The sequence below is a fragment of the Giraffa tippelskirchi genome, chromosome 11, assembly GCF_054371585.1.
Source record: "Giraffa tippelskirchi isolate mGirTip1 chromosome 11, T2T-mGirTip1v1.2.pri, whole genome shotgun sequence".
Lineage (NCBI taxonomy): Eukaryota > Metazoa > Chordata > Mammalia > Artiodactyla > Giraffidae > Giraffa > Giraffa tippelskirchi.
This window is the reverse complement of record NC_137285.1, coordinates 131031786-131052064: the sequence shown is the minus strand read 5'-3', so window position 1 is coordinate 131052064 and position 20279 is coordinate 131031786. Positions and strand designations below refer to the sequence as shown.

The 20279-nt window shown below is 38.2% G+C and overlaps 1 long non-coding RNA gene across 1 annotated transcript in view; it reads left to right on the top strand.

Moving 5' to 3' along the window:
• Positions 1 to 19180, top strand: part of LOC145526859 (uncharacterized) — a 58276-nt gene extending 39096 nt beyond the window's left edge. The window contains exon 3 of the long non-coding RNA XR_014069244.1: positions 19101 to 19180. This is a non-coding gene — a long non-coding RNA (uncharacterized LOC145526859). The remainder of the gene's footprint in view (positions 1 to 19100) is intronic.
• The last annotated feature ends 1099 nt before the right edge of the window (positions 19181 to 20279 follow it).

The following is a 20279-nucleotide window of genomic DNA, read 5'->3' as shown; positions in this document are numbered from 1 at the left end:
CACGCATCAAACCTGAACTGGCGATCTGTTTCACATATGATAATATACATGTTTCAATGCTATTCTCTCAAATCATGCCATCCTTGCCTTCTTCCACAGAGTCCAAAAGACTGTTCTATACATCTGTGTCTCTTTGGCTGTCTCACATATAGGGTCATTGTTACCATCTTTCTAAATTCCATATACATGCGTTAGTATACTGTATCGGTGTTTTTCTTTCTGGCTTACTTCACTCTGTATAATGGGCTCCAGTTTCATCCACCTCATTAGAACGGATTCAAATGTATTCTTTTTAATGGCTGAGTGATATTCCATTGTGTATATGTACCACAGCTTTCTTATCCATTCCTCTGCCGACGGACATCTAGGTTGCTTCCATGTGGATTAGGACTTCAGTATAGCTTTTCTAGGGGGCACAATCCAACTCATAACAAAGACCATTACGTGAGAGACAAGAATGAGCCCTTCACAGATCACAGAACACAGCACACTTTACCTAAAGCTGAGGCATCCTGGAAGTGCCCTGGGATTCAGTAAACATTCCTGAGCCTCAATCCCATGTTTCCACTGTTATTTCTACTATTGACAGTTGAGTTTTAAGAATAAAGTATTTTGCCAGAGTAGAAATGTACACATTTATATACAGATTTGAATTTGCACAACAATTTCATAATCATCATCACATTTGATTCTCAGAACAAACCTGTAATTCACAAATTATTATTGTTAAGTTATTTAAACTCAAGGACTTGTCTTTTACAACAGGAGACATTGAAAAATGAAAATTCTAAGCAGATCTGCACATTTTTGCTTTATCGTCTTAATTCTTGACCTTGAAGAATCTCATCAAACTTCTTAACACTGACTGACTCACCCACCTGTCAATCAGCTCATCAGTGGTTCCTCCACATGGGAATACCTGTCCCTTTCATAGCTCCTTCCCAAAAGAGAAAAGAGAAGAGCTAAAAGGGCACATCTAGATTATTCTCCATAAATTTACCATCCAAATGAAATCATTCCAATTTTTTTGGAACAGACAAAGGGACAGAGAAGCCAGAATTGCTACCTTGACTGTATTCCCTTCACCTGGAAGGAAACATCAGAAGAAGCAAAGAGATGTTTTCTCGCAAAATTTATTACCTGCACTTTTTTCAGATAATAAAAGTGAGGTTTCGTGTGATGAGGTGATTTATTAAGTTTTTTTTTCCTGATTGTTTTCAATGTTTGTACCTCTTTCCATTACATCACAGTTGTCCTCTCTTTGTAATAAGTATACTTATTAAACATGGACTTCCATGGTGGCTCAGTGGTAAAGAATGCTCCAGCCAATGCAGGTGATGCAGGTTTGATCCCTGGTTTGGGAAGATCCCCTGGAAAAGGAAATGGCAACCCACTCCAGTGTTCTTGCCTGAGAAATCCAACAGACAGAGGATGGTAGGCTACAGTCCATGGGGTTGCAAAGAGTTGGACACCACTTAGCTACTGAACAACAACAATGACATTAAACATAATCTGGTCTCTTCGTTGTACACTTGTGCTATAGATTCTATCAGTTTCAATTCTTAGACCAGCGAGCAGAGCCTACTGTCACATATCTCAAATGATATAATTAATTCTTAGAAATTATGCTTTGCCATATTTTCCCAGTCAGAATGTATCAGGTTGGCATTTTGAACTTCACTTGAACTCTTAAGTACTAAAAATAACTGACTCTTGAGAAAATAAATCCTTTTTATTCTCTTAAGCACAAAAGTTGAACTTTCTCAAAAGAAGTTAAGGATGTCAAATTGCCCCTTTACAGCAGGAATCAGTGTATCCATCAATTAACTATGCCCCTCTTAACATGTCAGCCATCTAGTCTCTTTTCTGAAAAATCATCCTATAAGTCTCCTATCTGAAATACCAAAATTGTTCAAATTCTATTTACTTCATAGCACTTTACAAGATCATAAATTATAAAAATTGTATTGATTTTCTATATTTTCCATTAGAATGGAGCTCAACTAGGACAAAAATTTCATTTGTCTTATTTAGCCTTCTTTCCAAGCATAATTTCTAACAAACAAATACAAAGTTAGTTGAAGAAATAAACAAAGCAGTGTGATCTTTTTACACTTGTTGGACAATATAATACTATTTTCTTTGTGCTTTACACAGATAATTCACTTATTTTTGACAGTCTTTAGGCACTAAAACATTCTTTTTTAAAGATTTTTTAATATGGACCATTTTTTAAGTCTTTATTGAACTTGTTGCAGTATTGTTTCTGTTTTGTGTTTTAGTATTTTGGCCATGAGGTGTATGGAATCTTAGCTCCCTGACCAGACATCAAACCCACACCCCCCTGCATTAGAAGGTGAAGTCCTAACCTCTGAACTACCAGGGAAGCCCCTAGGCATAAAACATTTCTGACAGTTTTAATGTTCTCACTCTTAGATTCGGAATTTAGTAGTAACAGTGATGATGCAATGTTGGGAAAATGTCCTCTGCCTCTACAGCCATCCCCATTGTATTTTATCTTCCAATGTACTGTGTTCTGTTTTTTTTTGTTTTTTCCCAGTTTTAGGATCATACCTGTCCTATTTAGGATTAATCCTTTCATACCTGAACATAAGTATTTGGAGATATTTGATAAGTAAGTTATTGAAATGTACTGAATTTCTACATTTGTTCCAGGTATCGAAAATAATTATATACTGATATTAAAACAATGCTAAAAATGTGGAAAATTTCTTTTTGCCTTTATTATTTAATGTCAGTATACCTTAAATGTTATCATTAATTCCTTTGAAAACATTAAAAAACCCAAAACCCTAAAATTAAGAAAATCTGAGTAACTTTTCTAATGTTCCACAACCTTCTCTTCCTATCTATTGGCTCACATTTTGTTATGAATAGGAACCTATACACATATAATAAGCTGATGAAGGGAACTGTCTTTGGAGTTTAATTGATTTGGATTTGCATTCTAACTGGCATCAGTTTTTGCTTGTTCTATGACTTCTCTGAACCTTAGTTTCTTCATCTATGTGTTAGAGAAATAGTGATTTAATCATGGCCTGTTGTGGTGGGTCTTAGCATATTGACATCATGTGCATATAAAAGGATGTTAAACTCCTGTGGTGTCAATCTGCTTCCGTGTACTGATAATAAGTCAATAGTGATCTGAGAATTGTGCAAACTACATGACAATCATGGGCAAGAGATCTCATAGCAATTGCTAAGAATTCACTTTCTTCATATATGGATAGCTTCTTGTGAATATAGCCTGCTGTCTTCTGTGGACCATTCCTATAAAAGCAACTGTGACCTTTTACCTTGCAGTAGTCCCTTTGTTCTTGGCTGTTTGCACTTCCCACTTCAGCTAATACTTCATAAGTATTTTGCTGCACCACTTTCTGCAGATACAATGTTTCTTAACATGACCTCTTACGCTTCTGTCCTTGGCAATGCATAAAAATCCATTGCCAGTTGAGGATTTAATCTTCATGTTTAACTGACAGCCCTGCCCACCAGATTCAATAGCTTTATAAAATATCTTGCTGTCAAGAAGTAATATTTTATAGCTTCTTGAGTATTTTACATATTTCTAGTGTGCTTGGAGAAGACTCTTGAGAGTCCCTTGGACTGCAAGGAGATCCAATCAATCCATCCTAAAAGAGATCAATCCTGGGTGTTCATTGGAAGGTCTGATGTTGAAGCTGAAACTCCAATACTTTGGCCACCTCATGCAAAGGGTTGACTCATTGGAAAAGACCCTAATGCTGGGTGGGATTGGGGGCGGGAGGAGAAGGGGACGACAGAGGATGAGATGGTTGGATGGCATCACCGACTCGATGGACATGGGTTTGGGTAGACTCCGGGAGTTGGTGATGGACAGAGAGGCCTGGCGTGCTACAATTCATGGGGTCGCAAAGAGTTGGACACGACTGAGCGACTGAACTGAACTGAACTGTTTACCCTTAAAACTTTTAGTGAATGATAAATATCTTCCTAGAATAACCAATAAACATGCAAGTATGCTACTGGGCAAAAGACAATATCGGTTCATTCACTGTGGGAGCCATTATGTTTGATTAACTGCTCATTGGGTCCTAAGATATAAAATATAAGAATAGGTAAAGTGAGAACCACCCTCCTAAGCTGGGGCCTTGGAGCACTCTTGAGAAACTCTGTCACTCCTTTTTCTTTCTCTCCTTTCTTTTTCATCTTTACTCTCTATTGCTTTTTTTTTTTTCTTGCTAGATATAGTTGGAGGCATTCTTATAATAAAATATCAGTTAGGAAAATGAATTCAAGTCTCCAGTAGCTAAATCCAAACAACACAAAGACCAAAGAAAGATGCCAGGAAAGGAAGAGTCACAGAAGAGCTCATGATTTCCAAAGGTTTTCAGTTATATTCACCAAGTTTTAGCAGCTTCATTCATTGCCCCTACTAGTTAGTTGGGCGTCCCAGGTAAAAAACCTGCCTGCCAAATGCAGGAGATGTAAGAAACGTGGGTTCATTCCCTGGGTCAGAAAGATCCCCAGGAGGAGGGCATGGCAATCCACTCCAGTATTCATGCCTGGAGAATCCAGTGGACGAAGGAGCTTGGTAGGATATGGTCCATAGCATCACAAAGAGTTAAACACGACTGAAGTGACTTAGCATGCCTGTACTAGTTAGCTATTGGCTATGTCTGTAAGGCCATATTTCTTAACATTATTTAAAAATCCTTAAAAGATAATGTCTTTGCTTCTGAAAGTAAAAGTATATGTTATAAAGAATATTGCGTTTTGTTTTCCCATTTGTTGACCCTTTACAGTAGGCATGATGGGAAATTTTGTTTCAATTTTCTGAATGAGACTTGTAGAAGTGACTTAGGTAAGGCCACAGAGCTAATAAGGCTGTTAATAACCTCTGTTAGGTTATTAACAGAGGCTAATAACCTAATAAGGGTCACAGCTGTATGTTCTAAGGACAACCAAGGCGGTGCTTATGAAGTTCCTAAAAGTGGTGTTGATGTTCACATAAGCATCTAGGGAGCCACAGTCTCATAGATGGTCTGGGTTTCTGTACCTGAGTGGAAGAGTCTGATACGCTTTGGTAAGAGCATGGGAGCACTACTTCTACCCTGCATCTTCTTATCTGTGTAATACCCCAGATACTGTTTGCATCAGGAAGCACCCCCAGGATGAAATTACAGCCTCGAAGATGATTCATCATCACAGTCCTGCGTGATGTACATCAGAACTCTAGGAAGAAGTGTTCAGGCCAGTACAGCAAAAAAAAAACTGTTATCAGAAATCATCTCTCCTGTTTTAGATTTTTCTCATTGCCTGAAGGCAATGGCACCCCACTCCAGTACTCTTGCCTGGAAAATCCCATGGACAGAGGAGCCTGGGAGGCTGCAGACCCATGGGGTCGCTAGGAGTCGGACACAACTGAGCGACTTCACTTTCACTTTTCCCTTTCATGCACTGGAGAAGGAAATGGCAACCCACTCCAGTATTCTTGCCTGGAGAATCCCAGGGATGGCGGAACCTGGTGGGCTGCCGTCTGTGGGGTCGCACAGAGTCGGACACGACTGAAGCAACTTAGCAGCAGCAGCATATTGAGGCATTTGTTTTAACATTCAATATCTATCTTCATGGAGAGAGTTTTATTCTAGAGTTGCTATCAACATTTTAGAGGGGCTATAATTGAGCACCTACTGGTCCCAAGCATTTGGCTGGGCACTTTAAAATTATTATTTTATGCAATGTCAATAATAAAACTATGAAGAAGTTATGTTTTACCTAGCTTATCATATGAAAATTATACCAAGAAGGTGACTATATACTTTACATAAGTAAATCAAGTTTTAGAATTAGTCAGGACAAAATTCTTCCAAAACCTAAATTCAAGGGCTTGTGTCCTATTAACCAATAATGGTTTATTAATCAAATGTTTTTTTTTATTTATTGTTATACCTTCTAACTGTATTGGAACTTTTGTAAATTTTTATTTTATTCATTTAGTTTTGGCTGCACTGGATCTTCGTTGTTGCGTGGGCTTTTTCTAGTTGTGATGAACAGGGCTACTCTCTAGCTGCAGTGCACTGGCTTTTCATTGTGGTGGCTTCTCTTGTTGCAGAGCATGGGCTCTAGGAACATGGGCTTCCGTAATTGTGGCTCATGGGCTCTAGAGCGCAGGCTCAGTAGTTGTGATGCATGGGCTTAGTTGTCCCACAGCGTGAGGAATCTTCCTGGATCAGGGATCAAACCTGTGTTCCTTCATTGGCAGGTGGATTCCCAACCACTGAACCACCAGGGAATTCCTAAATTATATTTAAATCTAACTTTATTCATGTGTATATATATATAATTTCCTATCTTTTTTCCTTCTTATTTCAGCCTCATAGCTAGTGTTATAATTTTGAGGCCCCCAAATCCATTGCTACCAATCACATCACCATCTTTTCTCTAGTTTATCATTTCTTAATGTTTGAGCTTTCAGCCAATGCTTCAGTGTAAGAATCCATAGTTGAACAATGGTTTCGTCATCAGTGCTCTATTAGTAGAACACTTCCAATATTGGGTTCTGCAAATGTTAACATTTTAATATTGACTTTTTATGTTATAATAGTGGGAATCCACATCACTAGACAATGAAGATGATTACTAAATTTTAAATTTATTGAACTCCTACTATATATTTTCTAAAATTACATCATTTAACATTATTGACAAGCCTACAAGATAAGAAAAGATTATTTACATTTTGCAGAAGTATAATCCATAACCAGTATAAAGTTGGGAAGATAATAAATAATGAAGCTTCTATCTGAATACAGTTCTGTCTGATTTTAAAGTCTGTGCTGAGTCCGGTGATGCCTTCAGTTCTCAGAATCCTGCAAGGATGTGTCACTGCCTTCTTTGTTTTAGAAATTTCAGATTCCAATATAGACCTAAACTACAGGCAGATTATTACCTCTGCAGAGGTTTTAAAATCCAAAAAGATATACTATATATCTACTTTGTAATATTAAAATATTTTTGGTAGATTGATTCCATTTTTCATCAGGAGCAAGAAGTAGTCCTGGAAGAAATGGTGCAAACAAAAAATTTGCTTGCCAAGGCTATTTCTAAACTCCTTCTAGATAACCTTACTGCATCCAGTATGTTTTTGAGCTGGAACAAAATCTCTGGCAATGTGGGGAATGCAAATTTACATTAATGATCAAGGTCTCAGACCAATCTACTCATTGTCCAAATTTATCACTGATACATTTAATGAATGCTGACTTTGAGGAAACTGGCTTCCCAGTACAGGATTCTGCCTCAAAATTTCAGGATCCATTTGAGAGCTTAGCTAATGTTTATTTATTTCAAGACAAGCATCAGCTATAAATCCTGGATTAATATACATGGAGCAGAGATAGGAACAAGAGTGAAGAACACAGCAAGAGCTTCATTATTCAGCTATAAAAGTATTTCCATGCTAGAGTTGGAAAGGACCTTAGAAATAAGTGGGTCTGACCTTCTTATCATGTTTCTATTCATTATAATAATAATACATTCTTAGGAAAGAAAATCTGAAAACTCAGAAAAGCAAACCAGGAAAAATAATTTATCCTTAGTGTTAACATCTAAACACAAACAGTGATATGCTGCAGAATTTGTATCCTTTCCTTTATTTCTATGAAAAGATGATTTTTAACTCAGTTTAAATAAATTATATATACAATTACATTCAGTATATGTATATTATTTTTACTTAATATTATAAAATAAGCATTATACTGTGGGATTATACAGTTTTTCAAATGAGAATTTTAGTTGTTAATGTCTAAATAATATCCTACTTTGTGAAAACATCATACTTTACTTAGCTAATCTCAGTATTTGGACATTTCTACTCCTTTCCACTTAGGTCATCATACATAATTCTACAATAATCATATTCAAAACTAAAGCTTTTAGTTTCTTAACATTATTTCCTAAATTAGATTCCCAAATGTGTAATTACTAGGTTAATATTATGTATAGTCAAATTGTTCTTCAAAGAGATTTACTACTAGTAATGAAATGAAAATCTCAATGTCTGCATTCTCAGTGTTCTCATAGAACACACATATACACATGTAGGCAAAACACACAAATTCAATATTTAATATCACTGCATTACTGCCTTTAGACTTAGCAAGGATAGTCCTTAGACTCTATAGGATCACAATGGCCTTCCTCTAGCCACCCCACTTTCCAAGAGACAAAGATTTCACAGGTCCCAGTAGACATAGAACACCAAACTCGTGACCCATTTTTGACAATGCTGTCATTACATTGAGCTCTAAAATATCATGTTCAATAGAACCTACATTCATTTCCAAAGGTTTTTGGGACCTTCTTCCCAGGCCAGTATTCCTAAAAACAAACTGTTCAAGGAGTGGGCAAGAGATAGCTCTTTGTGGAGACAGTGAGGTATAGAAGAATCTAGACAAAGTTTGATCCTGCGGCCTTAGGTATATATGCATATGTATGCTGAGTGTGGTTAGAAGAATAAAAGCTCTGCTATCACCTCTCTTTCCCATTATGATCCAGAATAGAATGGTGAGGCATACAATAATTCTAAACTCAAATCTGACTTCATAGGTCCTTATGGAGATATTTTTGTCAAAGCAGAAAGATTAAAATGTATTTTTTCACAGTTTGTTTTGCTTGGTTTAAAGTTCTGAAGTATTTAGAAATATTTAGATCCATATTCTGTAGATCTCCATTTGTGTTCTTACCCTGGGCCCTACAGATCATTGGGGCTGAACTGCCTTTTTAATTTTTTATAAATTAAATAAATAATACACTAGAAATGTTTACTGTCCCAAATTTATTAATTTGTCTAAAAGAAGTAGAGAAAGTTAATGAGACCTAAGTGAATATATAAGGAAATTCTACCAAATCTTTAATGATCAGATGAAGGCCAAACAAAAAAAGGAAACTCTAGACCAGCATTTTTGTTTAATCGTTAAGTAGTGTCTGACTGTTTTGCGATCCTGTGGACTGTAGTTTGCCAGGCTCCGCTGTCCATGGGATTTCCCAGGCAAGAATACTGGAGTGGGTTGCCATTTTCTTCTCTAGGGGATCTTTCTGACCCAGGAATTAAACCCCCAACACCTCCATTAGCAGGTGGATTCTTTACCACTGAGCCACCTCACCAGGGAAGCCCTTTCTATATTCTAGGATTGATCAAATAAGTAAAAAAGAATATTAGCATATGAAAAGAGAGAAAATGAAAATTAAGCATTTGATGTTTGTTGGATTTGAATTGGAAGTGTCGGTATGAATTCTTGGTTTTAAAGAAAGGCTATATAGGTATAAATATGCAATAATAGTATACATATATTTGTATATATACACATTGCATTTATTTTCCCACCCAAATTCTAGAATTATGACACCTCAGTAATAATGAGCATACCTTGCATCCAGGACTAGGTTTTTTCATAATAAACATAAAGGGGAAAAAGAAGTAAAAAAAAAAAACAGAAAAAACTAATATAGAATAAATAATTGAGTTTGAGAATTATAACTTGGCAACCCTCAGTGTAACAATTGAATTAGGCAAAAATCATCAAACTGCTGGGTAAAATTTGTTGAGAAACAGCATTTGCATAGTCTCAAAGTATCTTTTCAAAGTTATTTATTAATTATAAGGGGGAAATCCAGTAACTTTGCCATGGAGATCTGACAGATGCCATCTTAAGGAAGCAATTACATTTACCACCATTAATGGGACAAACACCATGTGCCTCTATATGATGCTAATAAGGTTACTTCACTTTTGTAATATTCCTTCTTAAACTGAGCCACCTAAATCTTATCACAAGGAAACATCAACCAAGCCCCAAATGAGAGACATTAAAAGAAAAAAAAGCTGTCCTGTACTTTTCTCAAATGTTAGTATCATGGATAGCAAACACCCTATTCCAACAACACAAGAGAAGACTCTACACGTGGACATCACCAGATGGTCAACACCGAAATCAGATTGATTATATTCTTTGCAGCCAAAGATGGAGAAGCTCTATACAGTCAGCAAAAACAAGACCGGGAGCAGACTGTGGCTCAGATCATGAACTGCTTATTGCCAAATTCAGACTTAAATTGAAGAAAGTAGGGAAAACCACTAGACCATTCAAGTATGACCTAGATCAAATCCCTTATGAGTATACAGTAGAAGTGACAAATAGATTTAAGGTACTAGACCTGATAGACAGAGTGCCTGATGAACTATGGACAGAGGTTCGTGACATTGTACAGGAGACAGGGATCAAGAAAATCCCCATGGAAAAGAAATGCAACAAAGCAAAATGGCTGTCTGAGGAGGCCTTACAGATAGCTGGGAAGAGAAGAGAAGCAAAAAGCAAAGGAGAAAAGGAAAGATATTCCCATCTCAATGCAGAGTTCCAAAGAATAGCAAGGAGAGATAAGAAAGCCTTCCTCAGCGATCAGTGCAAAGAAATAGAGGAAAACAACAGATTGGGAAACACTAGAGATCTCTTCAAGAAAATTAGAGATACCAAAGGAACATTTCATGCAAAGATGGGCTCGATAAAGGACAGAAATGGTATGGACCTAACAGAAGCAGAAGATATTAAGAAGAGATGGCAAGAATACACAGAAGAACTGTACAAAAAAGATCTTCACGACCCAGATAATCACGATGGCGTGATCACTCACCTAGAGCCAGACATCCTGGAATGTGAAGTCAAGTGGGCCTTGGAAAGCATCACTACAAACAAAGCTAGTGGAGGTGATGGAATTCCAGTTGAGCTATTTCAAATCCTCAAAGGTGATGCTGTGAAAGTGTTGCACTCGATATGCCAGCAAATTTGGAAAACTCAGCAGTGGCCAAAGGACTGGAAAAGGTCAGTTTTCGTTCCAATCCCAAAGAAAGGCAATGCCAAAGAATGCTCAAGCTACCACACAATTGCCCTCATCTCACATGCTAGTAAAGTAATGCTCAAAATTCTCCAAGCCAGGCTTCAGCAATACGTAACCGTGAACTTCCAGATGTTCAAGCTGGTTTTAGAAAAGGCAGAGGAACCAGAGATCAAATTGCCAATATCTGCTGGATCATCGAAAAAGCAAGAGAGTTCCAGAAAAACATCTATTTCTGCTTTATTGACTATGCCAAAGCCTTTGACTGTGTGGATCACAATAAACTGTTGAAAATTCTGAAGGAGATGGGAATACCAGACCACCTGACCTGTCTCTTGAGAAAACTGTATGCAGGTCAGGAAGCAACAGTTAGAACTGGACATGGAACAACAGACTGGTTCCAAATAGGAAAAGGAGTACGTCAAGGCTGTATATTGTCACCCTGCTTATTTAACTTATATGCAGAGTACATCATGAGAAACGCTGGGCTGGAAGAAACAAAAGCTGGAATCAGGATTGCCAGGAGAAATGTCAATAACCTCAGATATGCGGATGACACCACCCTTATGGCAGAGAGTGAAGAAGAACTAAAGAGCCTCTTGATGAAGGTTAAGGAGGAGAGTGAAAAAGTTGGCTTAAAGCTCAACGTTCAGAAAACTAAGATCATGGCATCTGGTCCCATCACTCCATGGGAAATAGATGGGGAAACAGTGGAAACAGTGTCAGACTTTATTTTTTGGGGCTCCAGAATCACTGCTGCTGGTGACTGCAGCCATGAAATTAAAAGACGCTTACTCCTTGGCAGGAAGGTTATGGCCAACCTAGATAGCATATTTAAAAGCAGAGACATTACTTTGCCAACAAAAGTCCATCTAGTCAAGGCTATGGTTTTTCCAGTGGTCACGTATGGATGTGAGAGTTGGATGGTGAAGAAAGCTGAGCGCCGCAGAATTGATGCTTTTGAGCTGTGGTGTTGGAGAAGACTCTTGAGAGTCCCTTGGACTGCAAGGAGATCCAATCAATCCATCCTAAAAGAAATCAATCCTGGGTGTTCATTGGAAGGTCTGATGTTGAAGCTGAAACTCCAATACTTTGGCCACCTCATGCGAAGGGTTGACTCATTGGAAAAGACCCTAATGCTGGGTAGGATTGGGGGCGGGAGGAGAAGGGGACGACAGAGGATGAGATGGTTGGATGGCATCACCGACTCGAACATGGGTTTGGGTAGACTCCGGGAGTTGGTGATGGACAGGGCGGCCTGGCGTGCTGCAATTCATGGGGTCGCAAAGAGTCGGACACGACTGAGCGACTGAACTGAACTGAGTATCATGGAAGACAAAGAAAATTTGACAAACAATAGTTGATCCTGGATTGGACCCGGGAATAGCAGCAAAGGAAATTATTTCTGAAGACTGATAGAATGTGTTTAGGATCTATAGATTAGATAATATATAGTGCTATTATTGGTTACATTAGTTTAATAATTATACTGTGGCTAAGCAAGATAATATTCTTCTTCAAAAATGCATGCTAAACATTAAACAGTAAAGCAGCATTATGGCTGCAACATTTTGCCAAATTATTCAGAAAAATTATTATAGGACAAACATGTACACACCTATTATGATAAAGCAAGAATTACAAAGTATTAACAACTGTGGACTCTGGGTGAGAGTACCATATGGTTTTTTGTACTACTCTTACAACTTTTCTGTAAGACTGAGAGTATTTGAAAGCAAAAAGTTGTAGTAACAATAGCAAGAACAGATTAAGATGATATTGAAGTCTTCCAGAAAAGAACATTCTTCTCTTACTTCAGGTTCCTGAAAGCTGGGTTTTAACCTCACTGAGCATCTGCAAATACTGAAATAAGGTACCCCAGAAGTGAAAGGAAAAAAAAAAAAAACAATGTCTGGTGTGATGGGAAGGGTGAGCTCATTGCCCAACCTCTTAATAACAGCTTTTCTTCAGATGCTATTTATATTGGACAGCAAGAGAGAGAACCTCCTCTCAGATAAAGGACTATTAAAAAGCAGAATGGATCTAAGAATTGATTGTTCTTCAGCCTACACTTCAAGGCGGCCCATGGGTCATGACAGAGTTGGAAGGTATATCACCTGAGGTAGACTATGATGTTGTCCAGTCAACTCGTATGGTATTTTACCATACACTTCATCTATATGCTGTCTCTTGGGAGCCACCCTTTTGTAATTATACAGTGCAAACTGGGAAAGCTTGAGTCACGGCTTTCTATTTGAAGTCTAAGTATGCCAACGTGTTTAGAAGACTGTGTATCTGGGGGCCTGTCTGCTTTTGAGGAAGCCTCAGCGTTACCACTGTTCTAGTACTCTAAGACCATCTAAATAGAGTCTGTTGGGCACTTGCCTAGACTGAGTTTCTGACGCTAAACCAAGACAAGATTAAGAACTTTACGACTCTAAATATTAAAGCCATAAAATTACCCCTGCCATCTTGGCCACATACAGTATATTTCCAAAGCAAGACAAAGCTATATTATAAAATAAGTATAAAGTCAAACAGAGTTCTATTTTTTTAATGATGGCTATGTCAGTACTGTTGTTGTTTTTAAAGTTATCAAACATGAAATAGTTCTTTTTTATACGTGACAATTTTTTAAAAGATGTGTTTATTCACATTTTATTTTTGTCTGTGGGCTCAGTAGTTGCAGCGCATGGGCTTAGTTGCTCCAAGGCATGTGGAATCTTCCCAGACCAGGGATCAAACCTGTGTCTCCTGCATTGGCAAGCACAGGGAAGTCCAGGATAGTTCATGTATTTCTTTCTCACTTGTGCCTATGCTTGTCATTGGCTTTAACTTACAGTTCTTCTGCCTGTTCATAAGATAGCACCATACCAGCTTGAGAACACACAGCTCCCTGATAGGAGAGGCTCAACAGGGGAGCAGGGGAAGGAAGGAAGGATGCTTATTTCCCTAAGATGTATCAGAATCACCCCAAGTGGTGTTTCAAGGTACCAATGCCTTGATGAGACCCCAAGCCCTTCATGTCAGAATGAGTAAACCCTACCCTCTATTTATGCTCTTTTAAGAAGGACTGCAACTTTTGAGGCACCATTACTGATAAGTTTAAGTGTCATTTTTTAGCTCTGTGAATGCTGGGGAACCAGATGAGGAGAAAGGATAAGGTCTATTGTTCTAAAGACACCTTTTTACTGCCAAGGAGAGAGTAGCTATGCACTCTTATAGCATGAGTCTTTTGTGGGAACTCTGGTCTGGCCAGAAAGATCAGTAAAATAAAGGTGATATCAGAGTTCCAAAACTCTATAACTAAAATAAAAGAGGATAGGGCTTTTTTAAGAGCCAAGATATTTGGAAACAAAGGAGTATGTCTAGGCTTTAATATAAAAACCTCCTCTGGTTTAAGTTCTCTCCAACCCAGTGCCAGCCTTCTGTAACCTGCTGCCTCTGCCAGGCTTGCACTTGGCCTCTGCTCTCCAGTAACCCTGTGGCTGGTTCCCCCACTGCTTCCAGGCCTAGCCAGACTTGTGACTCTGTGTGGAAATCTGGTTTCTGAGAATTAGAAAATGACTTGACATTTACTAGGCTATAGTTCCTTGTTTGTCTTTCTGAGTAAGTACTATTTAACCTGAAGTAAAATAAAAATGACCATTTCCCCTAAATTTTCATATTTGTTGACATTAACTAAAGAATCCCATGGATCTCCTTTTTTTTTAGAATTTAGAAAGTTGATCATTTCTCCAGATGTATCTTAATGAGGACCCTAATTAACATTCCCAGATCAATTAAAACAACTCCATTGATTCTGATTATAGGCACTGAAATTTTCCTTAAATGTACTGATTGATTCAGTAGCCTGTACTCTCTTGTGAGCAAATTAAATCTATTGTGAGCTATTGTTTTTTACTTGAGGACTTCAGTACCTGCTGTAGTGCCAGATAAACAGATATGGTTTTTTTATTTGACATTCTTCTGAGGAAAAAACATATTAACACACCACATCAGGAAATCAATCCAAGACATCATGCTTTGTCTTTAATGTTATGACACTGTCTTCACCTCTAAATCATAGAGCAGAAAATTACTCTTTCCAAACAAAGAAAATGCAGCTTTATTTACAATCACAGGGATTTTTGTTGGGAAAATTTATTCATCAACAACTCCTTAATCACTGGTCAAGATCCTGCTAATGTTCTTTTGGGTCAAGTGAGTACTACAAATTCTTATGACTATGTGACAAAGCTAGATTTATATAAAGAAACAAAAGGTTTTCTGCAGTTTTAGTCACAGAACATAAGGTTAGTGCAAAGATCCAAAGTTCCAGTAGAAATACTACCATGACATCATTCTTATTCCGAGATCTACTTGACGTTAATGAGTAACGCTGGCAGCCATGTTGAATTAGGAGCCTTGAGGTTCTGATACATGGAGCCTTTTCAGCAGCGACCTCCAGACCTTCAGCCTACTTCAGATCCACTTTGCTTATGGCAGCTCTATGCAGGTTGCTGTGCGAAGTTGCTTCAGTCGTATCCGACTCTTTGTGACCCTATGGACTACATATATAGCCCACTAAGCTCCACTGTGCATGGGGTTCTCTAGGCAAGAATACTGGAGTGGGTTACCATGGCTTCCTGAAGGGAATCTTCCCCACCCAGGGATGGAATCAGCATCTCTTACAGTTCCTGCATTGGCAAGCGGGTTCGTTACCACTAGCACCACCTGGGAAGCCCCATACTTGTTGCTGGGTATAATTAATAAAAGTATTTAAATTATTATTTTTTGCTTCTCTTTTTCAATTGTGAGTGCCTCACCACAATGAACTCCTGTCAAAATATCGTTAAGAGCTTCTTTTTTCTCAAAGCAAGATTTCTTGTTTCTAGGCTTTCCCTGAGTTTCTTCTGGAGATTTTTCTTTTTTTTTTAAAATCAGATAAGCCAAAAAGTAGAACATAATTTGGTTCTAAATCTATTTTGAACTTTGACATTCCAAAATGGCCTTGTAAATATTTGTAAATAGAGACTTGGTTTTATTTTGAGTAAGTTGTAGGGATTTTATTTATTCTTAAAAAATTCTGATAATAATAGTAATAATACCAACATACATACTTCACATTTATCTGAAATTTATATTTGCTCATTGACATAATCAAGCTCCCCAATGAGAAATTTCTTATAAATCAGCAATTTTTTTCTATCTTCCTACCTTCAATTTAATAGATTCAAGAAGATAGGGGAACACATGTAAACCCATGGCTGATTCATGTCAATGTATGGCAAAAACTACTACAATATTGTAAAAAAAAAAAAAAAAAACACATTAAAAAAAAAAGAAGATATTTTTCTATTACAAACAACTAAAAATTAGGTAGTATTTTAGGGAAATGTTGAAGTAGCAAATTTTTGTAGATAAATGGTATCCATAAATAATGGATGTCATCAATACACAAATCTTTTGAGAAGTTCCAGGCTAATGACTCACTGATTCCAAACACTCCTTCTTTATTTGCCTATATAATTTTATTCATGCAGGTCATTTTCACACAATAGGTTGTATCCCTACTCAGCTTCTCCCATCCTTCAAGACTCAATTTAAATTCTGTTTTCATATTTCATGAAATTTCATCTTACTACCTAATTTCACAATGGTGTAAGTGAGTGAAGTTGCTCAGTCATGTCCAACTCTGTGCGACCCCATGGACTGTAGCCTACCAGGCTCCTCCGTCCATGGGATTTTCTAGACAAGAGTACTGGAATGGGCTGCCATTTCCTTCTCCAGGGGATATTCCCAACCCAGGGATCGAACTTGGGTCTCCTGCACTGCAGACAGACGCTTTACCATCTGAACCACCAGGGAATTCCCTCACAATGGTACAATAGTGTTATTGTCTGAGTCATTCTCTTTATTTTTAGTATTAAAATCACAAGTTCTGGAATCAGATTGATCTAAGGTTTGAGTCTAAGTTTTTCCACCCACTGCCTGGTCAACCAAGGCTTTTAAACCCTTCAATCATTTATTTCCTCTTCTGTAAAATGACGGTGATATTTATTTGAGGATAAATCTGATGAAGGATGTAAAGGATGCAGCACAATGCCTGAGCTATAAAAAATAATAAATGTTGCCCTTAATATGATGACTGGCATCCTGATTCTACCATGCTGCTGCTGCTGCTGCTGCTAAGTCGCTTCAGTCGTGTCCGACTCTGTGCGACCCCATAGACGGCAGCCCACCAGGCTCCGCTGTCCCTAGGATTCTCCAGGCAAGAATACTGGAGTGGGTTGCCATTTCCTTCTCCAGTGCATGAAAGGGAAAAGTGAAAGTGAAATCACTCAGTCGTGTCTGACTCTTAGCGACCCCATGGACTGTAGCCTACCAGGCTCCTCTGTCCATGGGATTTTCCAGGCAAGAGTACTGGAGTGGGGTGCCATTGCCTTCTCCCATAGTAGGAATAAAATATGGGCACCTCTTTTTAACAACCAAACTAATACTCCAAGATCTCTATCTTGTTTGTATAAACTTGTCTTTCTTTGTTTCTTAGTCCATCTCCATCCTTAGTTATATAGTTTTTATACACAATAGCCACTTTAACTCAGGAGACTTTCCATGCTCACTGCAAGATTTACCTGGAATATTCCCTTCCCTGGTGTTAAAGAGTAGTGATAGTCACCCTTGGTCAGTCATGAGGCCCACTATTTCCCATCAACCATATTTTAAATTTCTTGAAAATAAAAGTCCACCTTGTAACACGATTAGCAAGTAGTGCTAATTAACTTTATAGCTGTAACTTTTTGCTTTCTTCCCTGATGATCTGTAATAATTTTATTATCCCTATAACCCCCATTGCCTTGCACATAGTTCAGTTCAGTTCAGTCGCTCAGTCGTGTCCGACTCTTTGCGACCCCATGAATTGCAGCACGCCAGGCCTCCCTGTCCATCACCAACTCCCGGAGTCTACCCAAACCCATGTCCATCGAGTCAGTGATGCCATCCAACCATCTCATCCTCTGTCGTCCCCTTCTCCTCCTGCCCCCAATCCTATCCAGCATTAGGGTCTTTTCCAATGAATCAACCCTTCGCATTAGGTGGCCAAAGTATTGGAGTTTCAGCTTCAACATCAGACCTTCCAATGAACACCCAGGATTGATCTCTTTTAGGATGGATTGATTGGATCTTTTTGCAGTCCAAGGGACTCTCAAGAGTCTTCTCCAACACCACAGTTCAAAAGCATCAATTCTTCGGTGCTCAGCTTTCTTCATCGTCCAACTCTCACATCCATACATGACCACTGGAAAAACCATAGCCTTGACTAGACGTACTTTTGTTGGCAAAGTAATGTCTCTGCTTTTAAATATGCTATCTAGGTTGGCCATAACCTTCCTGCCAAGGAGTAAGCGTCTTTTAATTTCATGGCTGCAATCACCATCAGCAGTGATTTTGGAGCCCAAAAAAATAAAGTCTGACACTGTTTCCACTGTTTCCCCATCTATTTCCCACATAGTAGTTGTACAATAAATATTTTATTTCCAGATCATCAACCTACATACAAGGCCTTTCTTTACTTTTTCTTTCTGTCTCTTCCATTCTTCTTCCCTCTTTGGTGAAGTTGTTAATAAATTGTGACAAGTCCAAAGGTGGGACTAAGCCTAGGGCTTAGATAAGCCATATTGCAGAGGAGAAATCCCCGAGTGATTCACAATTGAGCTTGTTTCTGTTATGACTCAGCTTCTATTTTATTTATTGACTCTGAGTTAGGATGGAATTCTACCTCAGGAGAAATACCTCAACTTTTAAGGATAAAGTGATGGTATACATATTTTTTCTTTCAGTCCCAATATTAGACTTAAGGGGTAAATTCTGTTTTCCACTATGAAGAGAAGACAACAGAGTTCATGCTCACAAAGCATTGATCGTGGGTAGTGTACTTTGCTGGTTTGTCAGTAGTCAGAGGCAGAGGCTCAGTTAGAAGGCAAATACACCAAAATGTCTGATAATTTTTGCTGGGTTAAACTGCCATGCAGTTGCCAAGAAAAGAAATTTAAAATAGTATTTTAAAAACCATGAAATTTTATTAAAAAGGAGAAAGAGAAAGAGTTTTAAAAGACAGGTTGGCAGCCTGCTATTTTTTCCTATAAAGTCACAAAGTTTAATTCAAAAATTTCCTGGAATTTATAGTGCCAGAGGCTAAGCTAAAAATAATTTTCCCTCATTAGATCTTGTAGTTTAACCTCTGAAGTGGAAGGTTTGTGACAGCTACATCAAGACTTCAGCTCACAAAAGCACCATTCAAAAAGGAGAAGAATGAAAAGGAACTGTTGCTGTTAAATGACCTAGAGAGAATGGAGGAGACAAAGAAGACTATTTCTGTAGCTTTCTGGGACCAAGCAGAGGGTTGCTGGGCTGTTCCAGGTGGATCACTGCTGTCAACTGCAAAGGTAGCATGTGCTAACTGAGCGTGAAATTCTATCTGGGAGTAAAGCATTGGAAGTTAAACTTGACAATGACAAGAATCTAAGTGGGGGGGTCGGGGGTGGGGGGAGAAGCATAAGGTTTGCTCAATAACTCCAGTGAAAATTATTAGTAATTGTCTCCCTGTCTCCTTTCCTAAACACTGAACAAAACTCTTGTATTTTGTCCATGGGATGGAGAAAAACAGTCACAAAAACTTAAATTCCAAGCTGCTCTTGAAAATCTGAGGCTAAGGGAGAGGGGTGGGGTTTATTCTTGAAATAAAAACTTCTCAACTTTAAGCTGTTTTTCTTTGTCTTTCTTTAATTTCATGGTCGAACAAGGTTAAACACTGATTATAGCATCCTGGTTAGATTCTACTATTCCTTGTTATCTACTCAATCATGTTGATCCCATGCTACTAAAGGGGGGAGAAAAGAAGACAACCAGTGGATCAGTTGATTCAGTCAAGTGAACACAGTCACTTTGAGTGATATGGAAGAAGGGAATTTAATATAATGGGAATTAGACCGTACACAATTCTGGAAACTGGTGAAAAAGTCTATGGAAATTGCCTCTATGTCCAGTGGGAGCCTAAAGATGCCACAAATTCACAGAAACAGTAATTGACAAGGAAAAAAAAACTGTACATAAAATTAGGAAGAGTAGGGACAAACTGGAATCTATGAAAACAAATTGAAATTAACACTTGTCTCTCAAAACCTTCTCTACATCAATCTTGATGATGTAGGCAGCTTGTAAAAGACACTGGTACCATTGAACTTGACCCAGGATTCAGAAAAACTGAAGGAGAAATCTGATTGAAGTTGAAGGAGCTGTGGGCCCACATACTGCCCCATACCAACAAGGTGAACCAGCAAACTAATGAAGGTGTGTGTCATTTGCCACAGCTCCCGGCTGTACATCTCTATTCACAGCAGAAT